We start from the raw sequence: 18,030 nt of genomic DNA, 5'->3' as shown, positions 1-18,030 counted from the left end.
GAAGCAAAATTTACTAAATTACTATATACACCAATAAACATCAGTACATTAGCTGCAAGAGACAGCCAAATCGTCTCCTGTCGGAGTCTGAGCCTGACATCATTTTGAATATTTCGTGTAGTCCGTGAATTTTCTTAGGTCCTGTAGGTTTCGACCAATCGCTAAACGGGGGTGTAGATTTCAGTCCTGTCACTTTCAGCCGCTGTGGACTTAGACCAATCGATAAGCGGGGTGTGTAGATTTCAGTCCTGTCACTTTCAGCCGCTGTAGACTTGGACTAATCGATAAGCGGGGTGTGTAGATTTCAGTCTGGCTTTTGCTATAGAGCTATGGATAAACCATAAGTTTCCGTAAGAAATAGAAGAACTTATACTCGGTAGATTTAAATTTGCATCTTTAATTATTTCTTAAACCACAGACTTGATCAATGAAAAAAAAAATAAAGCATTGTGATAGAACAAAAAGGTCATGATATCTGCTTTCCAATAGCAAAATCAACAGATTGTATGTTCATCTTTATCTTTAAACAAATGGTAATCTAAAAGCATATTACCCGCTATATATGTGATTTTCGTCTATCATATACATATATAATTATACATTTACCTGATACCGGTCAAATACGAATTGACCACTATAATATCTCGGCTGAGATAACGGTTTAGATCTACTGTTGATTAAGTTTAATGAGGCATCACCAATATTTTATATTTTTCTCTTTGATGTGACAAATCTAAAATAAAAGGTAATTAAAGCTAACTAATTGGTATATATTGGTAAATATATCTTCTAGGCAATAAGAATGAGAGACAATTAGTTTAATACGCATTAGTACATATACATGCACTAACGTATGAGTTTGAAAATGTCACCGGTTAGTTGTAGAGTCTCGTTTGTTTGAAATATACTTAGTAATGATGGGTTTCTTGACAATCATGTACAGTGTATCTCTCTTTCTCTTTTCCTCTATATGTGTGTGGGCTTTCACATCTCACATTGGTGCATGTATTTCATGAAACATAGATTCATGAATAAAAATAATTTCTAATTACACAGAACCTTTTATCAAAACTCATTTTTTTCTCATCGTTTACAAATTTTTCAGCCTCACAATTCAGCATCAGATTTTCGAAAAAAGTAATGTCATGTCAAAATAAAATTGGAAACAACTTGATACATAATGACTTTTTCAAATACTTACATTTTTCAGTATGTAATAACGCCAAGAATCAAATATGTAACATATAGTCCAAAATATTTCATCAATAAGTGAGTGAAGTATTGTAGGGCGCAGTCGGGTTTGCATGATTATTCGAAATTAAAGAAACCCAAGATATTTGATACTTACTTGAACGTTTGGTGAAAAGATAAAAAGAAGTAATATGGATTCACTCTTTGAATATTACGATTATATCATTATTCAGGCTTTCGTGGGTTTGATCACTCCCAGTCGTATTTTATTACTTAATATCACTAAGCTAATGATTTCTTATTCTTTAGTTTATTACAAAAAGGCGCTGTAAACGTGTAATCCACCGTGTGCTGGCATTATATTCACCTGAACAGAACACAGTAGGCCTATATTCGATTCAAGGACATTCAAGACTCACTATCCAAATTAGAACATATTTAGACAACCTATCCTTTCAATACAATATGAATGTAGAAAAATTTGACTAATAAATATGACTTATGACTCAGAAAAATAGCTTTTATATTGAGTGTTATATCTTGATTTCTTTTCCACTTTTTTGTTGCAAACAAAAGTAACGGTACCTCGACTACAAAAAGACTTATACTTTTTAAAACAATACGTCAGAAGATGACAATTTAATACCTTTTTCAGCCGTATTGGTTGTATATCATCATAGCTCAGTAGTTGATGTATTGGCCTTGTTAAGTGCAGATCCTGAGTTTGATTTGTTCTTGGTCTTTATTTAATTATTTTGTGCATATTTATCATGTATGACAGAGGTTAAACAAAACTGGACCAGGGCGCCTGATAAAACTTTTAAAAATCATATTTATATTTAAAAAATGCATCTTTTTCGCCTGTTTTACTAATATATTTCTTTTGCATTATGCTATCTATAATAATCAAACAAGTTTCTGCTGATTTAAGATTTTCTTTTCAAGGTGTAGCGAGACACCTTTATGTTATTTAAAAGGGTTTGATGGTCTTGGCCATAGTAGGACTATTTAATCTTTCTAAAAACCAGAGCTTTGATACAAAAAAAAAATATTCAAATATTAAAAGCTAGCTGTATGGAAATATTCTTTGCTATAAAATAGTTTGTTGCTTAAAAATCATAAAGAATCATGCTTGAATATCAATAGGTGATCATAAGGTGACCAAAAACGGTCGGTCGTCATCAAATCTACCATTATGATAAAACGCTTTGGAATTATTGACTTGATCGCTTCCAACTGCATATGCATTGTTTACTTTAATTGGTGTTTTTAAAGGATTTTTTTTGGTTAAATGGAATTGATGTAAGCGATTTAGAGGTAAAACATTTTCTTAGAAACGCTTCTTGTCCCAACATGTTGCTATGTACTGCAAAGGATTATGGGGATGTGTAGAACATTTTTTACGTAGCCTCAATAAAATTTGCAGATTTCAACTCGAATTTCCTCCGTTCGTACACGTTGTTTATGGAGCTCATGATCATACTACTCAAACATGATTCCTGATTCTTTAAATAAAAAACTTAATGATCAATTAATCTCTATTAATCTCAATTAATCTCAATAAAAAAAGAGAATGAGAATAAAAAACAAATGATACGAAACGGGAGGACTAAACGTACCAACTGTTACCAATGAAACCAAAGCTGAAAGATGTGTACCAGACGTTAATCTGAAGCAGTTATACGTGTACCATTGAGCAAACGATAACAGAAATCGGTGACGAAAATTAATAATCAATTATGTAATCAAATCCCATTTTATGATAGAATCACTCAAACTTTCCTTTTGGATAAGAGCCGCTTCACGCCTGATATATAAGGAATCATTGTAAATAACAGGTTAATTTATCATTTTACCATCATCATTGTTACAATACACAACGTCAAAAAAAATAAGATAACAAACCAACTACTGAACACTTTATATTCTAAGCAATTCTTCATCAATGATTTTAATAATACACAACGTTAACCTAAATATTAACTAAAATGCAAAAAATCAACAATATTTAAGAGCAAATTTATTGACAACATGAATAGTATGACAAATCTAAAACAATCAAACATAAAACAAGAGGCCAATTATACCATTTTACGACCGATTTCCCTGTCATATCTCACAGAGAACAGTTATTCACTAAGATTTAATACAGTAATACAATTTTTGAGGCTTGGTATTCAACAAGTTATCAATCAGATACTGTGGAATCATTCAAATTCGTGGGGGCCAATTTTCGTGGATTGTGGCGTTTTTGCTTATTCGTGGGGATGTAATTTCGTGGATGCGTCAATTTTCATTTTCAGTAATAAAGATGTCTCTAAATTTGTTTTCGTTGAGGATGTAAATTCATGGTGGAGGGCTACCCGCGAAAACCACGAAAATTGAGCCACCACGAATTCTAATGATTCTCTCAGACATTCCTTAAATTTTTAGATATGATGTCTTAACCTAAAAACTATTATGAAGTAAATTGAAAGTTCATATGTTTTACATTTTTAATTCGGGAATTTTCCTATAATTTATAAAGTGCTCTTCCTTTATAGAAGATTCAAACAGTCTAAAAATTGCAAGGACCATCGAGCTTTCTTAAATAATATCATATAACGATAGAGATATAACAAATACAAAGAAGGATTTTCTAGGCATTGCTTAATTATACCAATTCATTACTGCATTACAAACACACAAAAATGTAATGTAAAAACAACTTGTAGATCTTTTTATTTCATTATAAGCATTTGGGAATAAAACCTATATCAACATAATGTACAAAAACATATATTAGTCATTGACTATTTGGTAGAAACATTAACTAGCTCCACAATTATACAAATTGTGAAACATTACATATTTGTACAATCATTGATTCGCTGTGGTTAAGTTACAACTGTCATTGATAAAACAATAAGTTATACTCTGTCATCGAACATTATTGGCGAAAATCAAAAGCAGGTCATTCATTACAAATGTATTAGCCCAAAAGTTTTATAAAGCAGAGCCCTATGGAGCTTCATACTTTTGAATGCAATCAAATATCAATAAAAAGTACAAGTAGAGACTATCACAACAGTTTTGCCCTAAACAAAAATCATATTACACTTTTCAGATTGGTTTTTTTTTTAGATGATCGACCGTATTTACAACATTCTTTGAGAATGAGAAATAATTAATCATATCCCTTTTGATATGATAATATTTATATATACTCGGTCGAACGTTTATTTATTCATACGGTCAACGATTTTTTTTTCGACCACAGAAATAACTTTCTTCAAAGAACTTTGGTTTTTTTCCTCGAAGACAAACAACTAAACGTGATGCAATTTCCATATATGTCAGTTATTTAAAAATGACGGGAAAAACAATCTATTAAGGTACCTCACTACACCCAGACTTATACTTTATAAAACACTACGTCACAAGGTGGCAATTTAAATGTTTTGTTAAACTGTTTATATCGTTCGACTGGGTTATTTTTCGTCGTAGCTCAGTGGATAAAGTATTGGGCTTCTAAGTTTATTTAATTATGTTTATGGAGTTTCAATGTCATTTCTTTACTTCACTTTTCAGGAGATAAATTAATATATAACTTAGCGCAAAGTGCACATGGGTTAATGCTAAATGTCTCAGTTCAACAGACCTTCAGATAAACCAAAATGTTTCACATTCAACCCCATTAAAGTTAGCTGTTTCATTCAGAAAAAAACTAAAATTACCAGCTGATTAAACAATTGTCGATTTGATCATTAATTTGATTTTTTAAAACAAAACATTAGCATAAAAAACTCTACCAAAGACTCTACCAAAGACCAAAACACAAAAACCTGTCTTTTTAAATCGCCCTAGCAGCTACCTTTCAGTGGACACCCTTAACCGCGCCAACTATTTAGGGTCTAATTTTAAGTATATTATTTCATAGATTTTGACACCTGGCACGTCAATATGTAAAGCACGCTGATAAAGGTAGAACTTATCGGAAGTGTGGACCGGAAGAGGACGGTAATAACAGGGGAAAAATCGATAAGAACTTTGTGGCATGCGGCGATATAATAATTGTATTAATGTAGTAATGAACGTAATTCAACCCATCTCTGTTGTAAACTGTTTTTAGCATTGCGGATTCGTCACAGTTTGGGTTCTCATATTACACACCCAATTGATCTCTGAATAAAATGAAATACATGTACGTCATATGAAGGAAACATTAACATTAAAATCTTATTTTCAACACAAAGTTGAGTGGCTTTGGGTTTACTTTAAAGGGGCACGGTCACGATTTTGGTCACACGTGATGTATTTCATTTATTATTTGCTGTTCCAATTCAGAAGTTGTTTACTTCAAATGATTTTACCGCTAAAATAAGACCGATTCAGCTGGTGGTAATAGGTGAAAGCCTGCAACATTTTAAGATAATTGATTATAATGAAAATTTATTTGATACATTAATAGTAAAAAAAAACCCGGACCAAACCCGTTAAACCGCTTTAAGTTTCTATATAAAACATCAAGGTCATAATGGACCCATTCTCTTGCCTTATCATAAATTATACTTTACCTTAGAATGACTGTTGGATAAATAATGTGCAATCACCTTTAAAAAAAATTCTTTTGCAGAGATCAAAACAAAATTCTCTTAATAATCACAGCCCTATGGTGCTACCTACTTTTGGCAAAATCGAAATATCAACTATAAAGTAAAAGTAGAGACTATAACAACCATTTTGCAATACGTAAAAATATTTTTTCACTTTTTAGAAGGTTTTGAGATGATCGATCTCATTCACAATATTCCTAATGGAGAAAAAATAAATGTATCCCTTTAAGAATGATAGTATGGGTATATTCCATGATCAGCATTTCTTTATGGATACGATCAATGTTTTTTTTTAAAGTAAAACTTCTTCGACCTAGGAATTAACTTCCTTTAAAAAAAGTATTTTTTTGCTATATGACAAACAATTGAACACGAGGTGTAATTTCAATACTTGTCATTTTTCTATATGTATAAATAAGTATAAATATTGTCGAGTCAACTGATGAAAGAAGTACTAGTATGTCACTGTTAATAAAGTAAAGTTACTCTGCCATGCAACTTTTGGACAACACTTTTTTGTACATATGTGGTAAACTTGAAAAATAAATAAATGGGTTGACTAGATGAAATATTAAATACACAATTCTGTCTATAAATACACGATTGGCATGTGTATCGGGGACTTTCAGAAGGTATTTATTTTTAGGTAAGTCGGTTTGAAAACCGGTTTCAAACGACATCAGGGTTGTTAAAATTGTAGAAAGGGCATTTACGGCATTCAAGCTGAGAATACAGAGCATTACTAAAGTCATCCGGGTCTTTAAATCCTTAGCCACCCGTGACGCACTCGCTGTTTTGATCCGGATGACGAAAAAATATACATTAATCAGGACAAAGCAAAGAAGAAGACCAATGTCGTCAGCTATAAAAATGATTTTAAGATTCGTACGCGCTGCATTCCAAATGAAAGACACGATTAAAAATCCATAGGTTACACTCAAAGCGAGGCTCATTCCGGCAGCCAAACATACTTTCCGATTGGTCAGAAATATTCTGCTTCTGAGAGGATATACGAACATGACGAAGCGGACGGTAGAGAGAATCACCACGTTCAGCGAGGCGTTGAGCTTCGTGGAATACTTTATCATTTCTAGAAGTTTATAGATTGACTGAAATTGACAAAACCCCAGCATTATGTGTAAACCATATCTAACAAGGAGTTGTAGAATGCAGAACAAATCAGAGAGTGCTATAAAAAGTACACTGACGTAAAATGGCTTATGAAGTTTGGGTGATTTTATTATCATCAGTGAGGTAATACTATTTGCCACCAACCCAAAGATAAATATCACCAGAGTACAAATTTGGATTGCGTCAAATGAATTGTACTCTATCGATATAATAGATTGGTCTTGTAAAGTAACATTGGAAAAGAAGGACAACTTAGATTTGTTAAAGTTACACGCTATATCAACAACATCCCCAATTGAAAGGTCACGAAAAAGCAGGATGTCAAAATCCGTACAGTGCTTTGGTGGGTCTAAGCTTTGAAAGCACTCAAACAAAATACCAGTTAGATTGAAGAACCCAGACATATTATGCCGAAAGAGTGGTTGATTGACATCAAATGGATAATCGTTTGTCAAGTTTTCTAATTTTTCCTGGTGAATTAAAGGATGATCTTGTTGAGTGATTCCACCAGACTCCCTGGCATTGTGTTGCATCAAAGGGGGCGCTATAGACGTAGTAGACGATACCATATGGTGTATTTTGGTACCAGAACTTGTTATGAAGCTTAAAAGAATTGTTAGGAACACTAAATCCATGGTATCTGAAAAATATAAATAGCAAAGAGGGTAACTACACGCATAATTTTATAAAATGAGAGGCTAATTTTTCTTTCAAAAAGAAAGAAATGCTTTCCTATGTAAATTCGAAAAGCTTCTCTCAAGAAAAAAACCCCATTTTTTAACAAGTCCTATTTATGTGTATCCAACATTTTATCTCTTGTGTCGTCGAAATACAAATACAGTAAAACGCGTTTAAAACAAAGTGCCAGAGACAGTCGATTTTGCTTTGTTATAGGCGTAATTCGTTAAATCCGTCAAGTTTACAACATGTAATCAAGTCACGGGAACTAGAAATCACTTCGCTGTAAGCGTCAATTCATTATAAGCGTGTTCGCTATAATCGTGTTTTACTGTAACTGTTCAAAAATTGAGAGCCGTTTAAACAAAAGCTTATACTGTATACAGAGTCATTTTGTCCCATGCGTGTCAACCTTTAATTTATTGGAAGCGGGCCAATTCAACTTATTGTACACTGTCTTGTTATTGGCTTATAGCTATAAATACAAATGCATGTATACAGAACGAGGCTATAATCGTCCTCCTTAAGCAGGGGTGCATACTTTGAGTCATTTTTTGTTGTTGTTGTTAGTCGATAGCCAAACTGTTCTTGGTTTGTGGAGACGTAATTTTGTTGGTTGTGTAATCGGGACAATTTTAATGAATATTGAATAAATGCTTGTATATACTATATACGTTGTATGTACGTTCATGGGGATGAAAATTGGTGGGCAAGGGTTACCCAAGAAAGCCACGAGGATTGGTCTTCCACAAGCATTGACGATTACACGGTATCTTTCACACAGCATAGATGTATCAGACCTTTGGGACTTTGGTTTAAGGTCAAACGACACGTTCCTCAATTTTATATAACTTTTTCCAGGAATTTGTTGATGGTTTACTACTATTTTGACAAGCTTTCTTGCAAAAAATTAGGGTACCCTACCAGGCATTTCTGCAAAATACTAGAGTTTGCAAATTCCTATATAATCTTCTTGGAAATACACTTGAATTGCTAATATAAAAATAAATACATATAAAGCACAGCAAAATTCACTATATAGGAACTCTATCTCAGCCGGAGCGGGGATTTGAACTCCCGACCTCAAGAACATAAGCTTCTGGCAGTGAGCGGCCACGGTTCTAACCACTCGGCCATTTAGACACATAACCACATATAATTAAAGTTTAATCATTTTTAAAATAATTATAAAATTAATATTTTTTATTTGAACTCTCTATTACGAGGAGATACAAAAAAGATTCTCGAGGAACGTGTCGTCTGACCTTAATGTAAGCTAGATAGTTACATCTTGCAAAAAGTCCAAGCACTTGTTTCAATGGTTCTACAGTTGCAGTCAAAGACCAGTTTTTTGTCTCATGCAAAGCTGAAAATGTCTTTAAAATCTAGAGTTTCAAGGTTTTGATTATTTTTATTACATTATAAATCACACTGAGTGTTATTATTATAGCACAAATATCCCTGGCATGTACAGGAATGCAAACTTCATCTATACAAATGTAAATCTTTGATTTCCTTTCTCTGTTTAGTGGTTGCACTAAAGACGGTACCAATAAAAAAACAATACTTGTAAAATCGTCCTCATTGTTGCGAAAGTCATAACTTACACGAGCATTACCTAATCAAAGCCTTGTATTTTACTACAAATAGTGATTTAACTAAATAAGAGGCTACTTTCTTGAATATTTCTTATAAAAAAAATGTATTTTAAGCACAACGATTTCGAACCAATATGTTTGAATCCCCTATTCTTTGTAATTTTACGTGAATATCAGTTTAACTATGTCAGTTTATTAGTAAATTTGATTTTATAAATCAGTCCCTTTGCAATAGATAGTAACCTATTCATATATTCTATTTCATAATGACGGACGACTTGGAGTTTGTTTACCTTCAATGAAATTCAATACCTTCTTTTTATTATATATACCCATCAACTTTCCCTTCTTGATAATGTCAATTTCACAGAGTGTGATCAGATTTTTCGGATCACCACACCGTAGGTTTCCGATTCCGTATCACCACTCTCTAAAACTGATGACGTAGTACGCATTAGACATTACATGTATCTATTTTAGCGTGTTTTAAAAGAGTTCGGTTCAAAATAGCTTGGTTTTATAAGTAATCGTCATACAACGCTTTGTCGTGTTCAAACTCCACCTGATACGACCCGAAGATTCTAAACTTGTGCCCAATCCTAGTTGTTGTTCAGAAAGAATCATTTTCAAATCAAATCATATTTATTATCCTATAAATACTTTAAAAATACATGACCAGCTCATCAATACAATCAAAGGTTGTGCATTTGTCTCCATCATAGAGTGTATATCAATCAATATATGTAAATCTATAGTTATTGAACCCGGATTGGCTATACCCCTTTGTTTTGTTTTGTTTTTGTTTTTGATATTTTTTTTTTGGTTTCTCGTTTTGTTTTGTTTTTGAGTGGGTGGGGTTGGGAGGGTTAGGGTTCTCTGAGAGAGAAAAGACCGACATCTCACACAATCCTACTGCACATCTAAATATACTCTATCTTTATTAGTACATAACTTTAAAAATCAACAGAGTTTGCTTCCCGATTTTCTCAAAAGAGGACGTGTATGGTTTGTGTACCAAATAAAGGCAATTATAAGTTGTTTATGAATGTGATTCTATACGGTAGCGATTAAAACCCGAAACGTTGTTTTTGTTTGTGAAACATAGAATAATCACTGATTTTTTCCCCCACAGTTTGTATTCATTTATTGTTTGATCTTTAAATACCTCTAATAAAGCCGGGTAACAACAAAAATAGCAAAAAGAACTATATTATATTATCTTTTTATATATACAGGGAAATATTCACCCCCCCCCCCCCCCGTTTTATTATCTGTTGTCAGCGGACGAATTATACCAATGTTCCAAGGTATCTCTTTAGTGCACAATTGTTTCTGGGCGAATTTAAGACGGGGCGAAACCATTTTCAAGTGTAGAAGGGCGAAAATAACACGGGTGAAAAAAAAACCTGTATACAGTAAATATAGTTTGAAACTGTCGTTGTCTGTAACACTTCAAACCAAATTTATAACGTATAGTCCTGTAATTTTTTTAAAGACCAAAATGACGTATCGTTAATTAGGGCGCTAGCTAGGTTTGAATATGTTACTTGAAACTGTCAATATATAAATATTTAATTGTGCAATTACTGACTATTCCTTTAATAAATATGCAAGTTATAACGATTCTTTTAATCGGTATTATGAGGTTATCATTACAAACGGGGTATTATAAGAAAAAAATAATAAAATTCTTCGGGCTTTGTTGGATAAAAAAGTTTATCTATTGAAAACTAATCGAAATTAAATAAAAAAGAATAAAAAGGAAAAAGAAAATGGTTCTTATTCTCTATTATTACATACCTCGTATAACTAAATTTGATTGGTCAATAAAAAAAAACTATGATAAACAGCATCAAAAGAAAAGAAAAACTGGTTAAACATTGTTTGTTTCTTAATTTAAATTATTAGAATTCGTAGTGACTCAGTTGTCGTGGTATTTGTGGGTATTTATGGGTAGCCCTCACCCACGAATCTACCTCTAGCCCTCACCCACGAATCTATCTCCTCGACCAAATCTAATTATAAAAGATTAAGGTTTCTTACAGAAACTGAAAACCGACGCATCTAAAAAATGACATCCCCAAAAAATTACAAAACTGGTCCCCACGAATTAGAATTTAAATTTAAATTCGAATTTTCAATTCTTAATTGCACAATAATAGGAATTCTGCTACAAATTCATTATAATTTCTCTTTTTTCAACTCAAGAAGATTCTGTGTCACCAAGACGGATAAACCAAAATGTATTCTATAAAAAGATTTCTATACTTACAAAGAAACGCTTAAGTTACATTGATTCCTTTGTTTGCTGCAGTCAGCCTTGAAATGAGCAGGAGTCATATCATTATGTTAGCGCGTTGGAATTCCTTTATCATATATTAGAAACGTCTAATGCGCCAATTGATCATTTTTAACATATTATATATTGATTGTAACTAGACACCAATAAGAAAAAAAAGGATCTATTACGAATACCAATTAAATTGATTTACAGGGGAGTTGGATTTCTTGAAAAGAATCACTTTGAGAATCTCAGGTTTTTTTTGTTATTTCATATTGTACATACTTCTAAATTTTTCGAAATTGCGTTTTAAACCTATCATATTTCTCGTGCAATTTTAGTATTTATCGTCAATGTACTGAGTACTATTAAGAATAGGCAACTTGTTGCTAATGCACACCTTTATTCAATCATTGATAAGTGTTAGTATGCTGATTTAATCTGATGTAACAACATGTCATGTGACTTGATGTGATTAACTGATAATACAAAGTAAAAATACATAAGTTTTGATGCTATAAATAAATAAACAAAACACCCTCAGCATATGACAAATATCACTCTAGTAAATATATGCGTTAACATGTTACTAAAAATACTATTTCACAGTTGAACACTTTGTTTACACATTTATACCTATCGTTTATACATTACTTTCTGCAATACACAAGCAGATTTCTATAAAAACACGGTCACAAATAATTTTATCTCAAAGTATACATCCTATTAGAATGCTAGTTAAAAGAAAGTATAATCGCTTCAAAATGCAGTTTGTGAAATTTATATTTAAAGTTAGGGTATCTAGAACAAATGAGCATTTATAATAAAATGCTTCTTTTTTTCTTTTTCTTTTTGCCAACATGGAATATGCACTTGTACTTTTTTGGAGTTATTAAAAAAATGAATTAACATTCAAATAGAACGTTTTTAACCTTTCTAAATTACAATATGTTGCTATTTACAGTAAAAGAGTTCATAAACGGAAAAAGGTAAATCGTGTCATACAAGATAACACAAATGAGATTATAAGAAAGCAATGCAATGAAAAACAAAACATATAGTATGTTGAAAAGGTATGAAAAACAAAACAAACATTTTTTTGATTGATGCTACCACAATTTAAGAAGGAGAATTCATTTCCTTTAGTGCAGGAGCAGAATATATTTCCTTTAATGCGGGAAACCTATAATGTTTTCCATTGTCTTTCTCACAAAAATGAAATAATGATTTTTTTAGTAAAAACTTTCTTGTTTGTTTTCACGAAAAATTTTATGAGATTCTTTCATACGTGTAAAATTTATCTAAACTGTTGAAAATTATTTAATGATATCTAATAAACAAATAACACAGCTGTACAATAACACGTTTTGGCCACACAATACAGTTATTTCGCATTTCACAGCAATTGTCAAAACTACACAAATAAATTCTCCAATAATTCACAGCAAATAAAGTTTTTTTCGTAAGATGCCCTACGTCACGCCAAAGACACATGGTGATTCTGACGTTATGTGTAGATTTCTACTACATCTATAATGTAAGTGATGTCTAATTTCAGTTGTGTGTCCTGTTAATGAGAGTTTTGGTTTATTTATATGTTCTTCTCTTTCATAGGAATTGATGAAATTGAGACCCCCCCCCCCTAGGGAAAGACAAAATTTTAAGTAAAATCTTAAGTAAAACTTCGTACGAATGTGTTCGTGTCAAAAAAAAAACCTTAAGATTTCTCGTAAGAGATTATAAAGTTAAAATCTTGCGCAAAATCTTAGAATTATGTTTGAAAAGAGCTACTTGTTTGAAAGAAGCCTTTCCCTCAAACCAAAGCAGAAAGATCGGGAAAATAAAATGACGTATCTTCCTGATATCAATGTATTAAAAAAATAACTGTATAAAATGCGTTACTTTGCGGGGTTTTTGTTGCAATGCATATACTTATATCATACAAATATATTGAAATACGAAGTGTAAAATATCACGAACAACAATTTTCTAAGTTCATTCAGTACTAGAATAAATTTCCTCCTGGAACATCTTACTTGCTTCTTTTAAAAGTTAGATTGTTAAATATTCCAAGAAGTATCATACACACTTGTATTTTTATGAATCTCATATCATATTTTTGATAATGTTTCAAAGATATCTGAATTAGCTTGTATCAGTGGGTTGAAACATAATCTCTTTATATTCTCTTAGCATTTCTTGTGGAATTTTCATAGAAAAGAGGAGTTTCAATTTATCAAAGTCAAAGTAAAATAAACTGAGAAAAAATCAACATTAAGTTCGTCAGTAATGTATAATCGTATTTTCCGTACAATAATCCTGAAAAAGAAGATTTATCATGTGAAAGAACTTTACACCACACTGCTTCATTATTATGAAAAGTCTAATCATCAAAGATCATCTCCATAATATTTATGTAAATATTAATTTTGGTCTTTTTATTGCACATGTTTATAAAGAGGATCATGTTTGGTGGCTGCCCTTAAAAACGCCATCGATGTTGCTGACAGTTGTAAAGCAAATATAATCGCAGTTAATCTTAACAAAAATATGATGAGAATATTTGGATGTTGTTTGTTGTTAATACCTTTCGTTACGGGAAACAATATGCAAGCTTTGTCAGGAATAAAAACTCAAACATTTACTAAAATGAATTGTCAAGATGGATCGATTTCAGTATTATCTGGCTATACAACGGTCAGGTGTAGGTCCTCTATAAGATGCGCAGGTGAATGCATAAAGACAACCTGTAAATCGTATAGGTATGATAAAACTACGTCAGAATGTCGACTAAGCTATGGTGACCTTGATGTCGAGAAAGAAGACTGGTTCTGCGCACCATTTAACCAAGGTATGTTCATTTAAAGAAATTTTGCAAGTCGTTCAGTCTGTAGATTCTTTTACAACTTATTTTTGGATTCAAACTATTAAACTTTCCATTACCGCTTTAAATTATATATTCCATTTCAAATCCATTTAAACTCAGAGAATTCTGTTTATGCATTATGAATAATCAATCTATTTTTCAATTTTTATATGATATGCTTCCTGATTTAAAAAAATGATCAATGCTCTAGGAACAGGACACAAATAAACTAATATGATATACCGGTACTTCCTGACATAACCTAGTTTGGCTAAAACGTTCTTTTAAAAACACTGATGATTAAGGAACAGGACGCAAATAAAGCGCATTAAGGTAGTCCATCCATAACTAAGGTGAATTTAACAATTTTGATCTATACTACATCAAAAACATATTTTGAAGCTATTATGAGGCTGACATAAACCAAACTTGGGTATATGTCGAGTCAATTAAATGAACTTTTTGCACTTAAATTCTTTTACGAGTTGTCTGCCCTTTCGGAAAATTTAAAAAATCGTTTTCTGAAAATATGTATGGTAAACTGTAAATTATTTTAGCATATTCCAAGATGGAGAAAGCTTTTGTAACTTTTTACCAAGAGAAATGTGAGAAAATTACTTGTACTAAAGAAATATATTTAAAAATGCATTTTTCCCATAGACTTCAATGTTAACTTCAACATTTGATAAATATATCAAAATTAATTTTTTTTAAAGATTTTAAAGGTGAATCTTTATCCTTTAATAAACTCCTTAAAATCACACTAAGATTTTAGTGATCAAACATGCATTCTATTAGATATGATATATGATAGTTATGGATGGACTACCTTAAGCACATTACATGAATTTGTATTTTGTTTTTTAAGACTGTGGTTTCATTAATATTCTTTGAATACCAGTTTTCGTGGATTTGGTTGTTAAGTTGATCCACGAAATTAAATGTTCATTGAAGTGCAATTTCTATTACCATTTTGTATTGATAGGGTCACTGGACTCGAATTTACGTATCCTTAAAACTAAGATTTTCACTATAACCACAAAATTGATACCATTGAATATAAATAAAACCACAGTACTCAAAAGTTATTATGAATAAGATCAGTGTAATCATGAAAACATCAATCAAAAGATGCCGTTGCGCTATTCTTGTACTCATGATAATTATATTGTAAAATAATCATTAAAAAAGAAATCTAAGCTGTGATTAACTTAAATGACTTGTCCTTGTATAGTCTTATGGTGATGTATGTTTCGAAATAATAATTTTTCATTTATACTAGTATGAATTTTCGTTATCACGTTGGCTTAATAATAATCATACGTAACTCTTCCTGCAAACCTTTCCACTAGTAAATTGTATTACGTGTACTGTTGCTTTGCATAAAAACTTTTACGTTGCCTTTCATATAATCATTCAATTACAATTAACTGTTGTTTTTATACATAGATACTCTTGTAGCCAATCACTGTTTTCCTCCATTTCTAAACTTCCATGGTTATTGCATCATACACAAAGAACCGAGGAATCCCTTGAATACGTATGGAGACATTAAACAAGAATGCACGGATATTGGTGGACAACTGTACCGGATAGAGCAGTTCCAATTCCTTCGAACACATATTCTTAAGACCTACGCCTTTGGTAAGATTCATTGTACATGCAGTTTTATTGTACTGTAAACTGGGAATATTTGCCTCCGTTCTATTTTTGCCTCTTTCGCCATCGTTGTCGATGGGCAAATTTAAGCCAGGGCGAATTTCAATGTCTTAAATCATCTCTCTTTAAACACAATTAAGTCTGGGCGAATTCAAGACGAGGCAAAGTCGTTTGTAAGTGCAGAAGGATGAAAATAACCCTGATTACAGTAATAGCACGAACAAATGCAACTTTGAATCACAATGCAGGATTTCATTTTGTTTATTTTTTTTTTTTTTACGTTTTTAATTCTAACAATGCTGCAGTTAGGCATTTATAGTAGACAACCAAAATTTTGAGCGTTAGTTGTTATGTTATAAGCGAAATACAGAATTAACTTTTTTATGTTTTTTAAATAAAGTTCAGGTGATGTTTTTGTTTACATTATAAATGTAATTATACCCCCCGCAAACAAAGTTTGGGGGGGTATATAGGAATCACCTTGTCCGTCCGTCCGTCTGTCCGTCTGTCCGTCTGTCTGTCTGTCCGTCTGTCTGTGCAATCGTGTCCGGTCCATATCTTTCTTATTGAGAAAAGTTCTTACTTCACACAAAGATTGCTCATGACCTAAGGGTGTGTCATGACCTTAACCCAAGGTCATTCGGGCAATGTCAAGGTCACTGGCAGAAAAAAATGCAAAATTCGTGTCCGGTCCATATCTTTCTTATGGAGAAACATTGGAAGTTCTTACTTCACACAAAGATTGCTTATGACCTAAAGGTGTGTCATGACCTTGACCCAAGGTCATTCGGGCAAGTTCAAGGTCACTGGCAGAAAAAATGCAAAATTCGTGTCCGGTCCATATCTTTCTTATGGAGAAACATTGGAGGTTCTTACTTCACACAAAGATTGCTTATGACCTAAGGGTGTGTCATAACCATGACGTAAGGTCATTCAGGCAAGGTCAAGGTCACTGGCAGAAAAAATGCAAAATTAGTGTCCGGTCCATATCTTTCTTATGGAGAAACATTGGAGGTTCTTACTTCGCACAAAGATTGCTTATGACCTAAGGGTGTGTAATGACCTTGACCCAAGGTCATTCGTGCAAGTTCAAGGTCACTGGCAGAAAAATGCAAAATTCGTGTCCGGTCCATATCTTCCTTATGGAGAAGCATTGAATGTTCTTACTTTACACAAATATTGCTTATGACGTAAGGGTGTATCATGACCTTGACCCAAGGTCAATTGAGGAAGTTCAAGGTCATTGTTTCGAAAATGCTAAATTTTGTCTGTGTCATTTCTTGTATTAATTGAAATATAAGAAGCTAAAATTTGACACAAAGCTTGCTCTTCTCAGGCCACATAAAATTATTTTTAGATTTTCATCCCCATTTCTCTGAAAATGGCCTGCCCCGATGAAATTTTTATTTGGAAAAAAAAAATGTGTGAAAAAAAAAATTTCGGAAAAAATCGGGCTCAGTATACCAATAATTCAAAATGTTTAAATATTAAATGGCTGTTTGACATGTGGATTTCGTTTGATTCGAGTTTGATTTGAGTCATGGTTGTTAAAGGAAGGATGCAAATGTCCTCATGCATCAACGGTTAACTTAAAATAAAATGGAATAAAAGGATAGATATTGGTTTGTTTACTCCAATTAGCATAAACAGTTTTAAAAAAATAGAGCAGTTGTTATTTATAGAAAATGGACAGTGAAATAGATTCATCCAATATTTTCTATAATAGCAAAAATACACGCGTTATGATTTTTTTCTTAGCGGGGGGTATTAATTGTGAGCTTGCTCACAGTACCTCTAGTTTACTTTTAGTTCCAAAAGCATTGAATATCGCAGATGTTATATTTTATTTTATGATACACTGCGGTGATGTCACAATATATTTTTCGTTCTTTTATTAAAATTAAGAGGTTGGCATAAAAATCCTTAAAGAAAGTGATTCACACACACCAATATATTATCAAAACACGTGATAAATAGAAACCCTCACTATTTAAGAAACAGTTAAACAGTTTGTTTTGTACACGAGTTTTT

Source organism: Magallana gigas, chromosome 1, assembly GCF_963853765.1.
Source record: "Magallana gigas chromosome 1, xbMagGiga1.1, whole genome shotgun sequence".
In the NCBI taxonomy this organism is placed as follows: Eukaryota; Metazoa; Mollusca; class Bivalvia; order Ostreida; family Ostreidae; genus Magallana; species Magallana gigas.
This window is presented reverse-complemented; position numbering follows the sequence as displayed.